The sequence below is a fragment of the Meles meles genome, chromosome 11, assembly GCF_922984935.1.
Source record: "Meles meles chromosome 11, mMelMel3.1 paternal haplotype, whole genome shotgun sequence".
NCBI classification, from domain to species: Eukaryota; Metazoa; Chordata; class Mammalia; order Carnivora; family Mustelidae; genus Meles; species Meles meles.
This window is the reverse complement of record NC_060076.1, coordinates 82,862,082-82,863,824: the sequence shown is the minus strand read 5'-3', so window position 1 is coordinate 82,863,824 and position 1,743 is coordinate 82,862,082. Positions and strand designations below refer to the sequence as shown.

Below are 1,743 nucleotides of genomic sequence, written 5' to 3'. Positions count from 1 at the left end.
CCCATTTAAATGTCTATTTAATGTCTCTTTACGTATTTTCCCATTTAAAAATTGCATTGCTCATCTTTTTAATATTGAGTTCTAGCAATATATTCTGGTTATTTAAATCTTACATATATGTGATTTATAAATATTTTCTCCCATTCTATATGTTGTCTTTTCACTTCCTGGATAATGTCATTTGATGCGCAAAAGTTCTACTACTGATGAAGTCAATTTATCTATTATTCTTTTGTTGCTTGTGTCACGGCTAAAGCTTTATCACTAAATCCAAGGTCATGAAGATTTACCCCTGTTTTCTTTTAAGAATTTTATTGTTTTCGCTTTTCTGTTTGGATCATTGACCCATATTAAGTTAATGTTTTGTATATGGTGTGTTGTACTTGGTTCTTTTGCATGTGGGAAACCAGTTGTCCCAGCACCATTTGTTCAAGAGCCTGCTTTCTCCATCGAATGAACTCAACACTTTGTCAGAAATGAATTGGCCATACATGCTTGAGATTATTTCTGGAATCTCAATGTTACTCCATTGTTCTATATTCTACCCTTTTGTCAGTATCACCCTGTTTTGATTACTGTACCTCAAGCTTTGCGCAGTGGCAGTATCGTAGCCAATGAGGTTTATCTGAGGCGCGATTATTGCTAATTGATTACTGTACCTCTGTAGTAAGTTTTTAAGTTGGGACATGTGAGGTCTCTGACCTTGTCATTCTTTTTCAAGATGGTTTTGGCTATTTGAAATTCCATATGAATTTAAGGATTGGCTTTTCCACTTCTGCAAAAAAGGCCCTAGGGATTCTGGTAGGAATTACATTAATCTGTAGTTTGCTTTGGATAGTGTTGACATCTTAATTTTAAGTCTTCCTACCCATGAAGCTGGGATATCTCCCCATTTATTTAAGGTCTTTAAATTTTTTCAGCAATGTTTCATAGTTTTTGGTGCACAGGCCTTTCACCTCCTTGCTTAAATTTATTTCAACCCCTAAGTATTTTAGTCTTTTGGATGCTATTGTAAATGCGATTGCTTGCTTAATTTCTTTTTTCGATGGTTCATTGCAAATGTATAGGAACACAATGGATTTTTTTTTTAAATGTTCATCTGTATCCTGCAATTTTGCTGAATTTATTCGCTTTAGTGGCTTTCTTATGGATTGGAATTCTCTGTAATTAGGAGCATGTTGTCTGTGAGTAGGGAGAATTTTATTACTTTCTCATTTGGATTGCTATTATTTCTTTTTCTTTTCTAATTGTTCTTTCTAGAACTTTCAGTATGATGTTGAGTAGCAGTGATGGATGTGAGTATGCTTTTATTGTTTTCCTTATCTTAGGACGAAAGCTTTCAGTCTTTCATCATCCAGTGTGATGTTGGCTCTGGGTTTTCCATAAATCTTTTTCATGATGTTAAAGCAGTTTTCTTCTCTTCCTAGTTTTCTGAATGTTTTTCTGAATGTTTCTGAGTAGTAATATTCCCACATTCATTGCAATTTTAGTTATTTTTGCCTTCTCTTTTTTCTAACTAAAATTTTGTGAATTTGGTTGATTATTTCAGAGAACTGACTTTTGGTTTTGTTTATTCTGTTATCTTTCTGCTCTCTATTTTATTTTTCTCCACTCACATCTTTATTATGTCCTTTCATCTGCCAGCTTTGGATTTAGTATGTTCTTCTGTTTCTAGTTCTTGAAAGCATAAGACTGGGTTATTGATGAGATAATTTTTCTTTTTTAATGTAATTGGTCATAACT

General features: G+C 33.2%; 1 pseudogene; it reads left to right on the top strand.

Annotated features, from left to right (window-relative positions):
* Window positions 1–585: 585 nt before the first annotated feature.
* Window positions 586–734, top strand: LOC123953614 (annotated as a pseudogene).
* Window positions 735–1,743: the final 1,009 nt, after the last annotated feature.